Genomic DNA, 231 nt, shown 5'->3' with positions numbered 1-231 from the left:
TCGATCCAAATTCTCAGTTTAGTTTAGTTTGTTCACCTCAAGAGTCTCTTTACACCGGAGAGCTTTCTGTCACACACTGCTCCAAACTGCCAGCTGATTCTTAAACACAAGAGTGTGTGTGTGTGTGTGTGTGTCTGTGTCTGTGTGTGTGTGTGTGTGTGTGTGTGTGTGTGTGTGTGTGTTGGATCAGAGGTTAGATGTGAGTCATGGGATCGAGCCGGATCCTTCACA

Source organism: Chaetodon auriga, chromosome 21, assembly GCF_051107435.1.
Source record: "Chaetodon auriga isolate fChaAug3 chromosome 21, fChaAug3.hap1, whole genome shotgun sequence".
Classification (NCBI taxonomy): domain Eukaryota; kingdom Metazoa; phylum Chordata; class Actinopteri; order Chaetodontiformes; family Chaetodontidae; genus Chaetodon; species Chaetodon auriga.
This window is presented reverse-complemented; position numbering follows the sequence as displayed.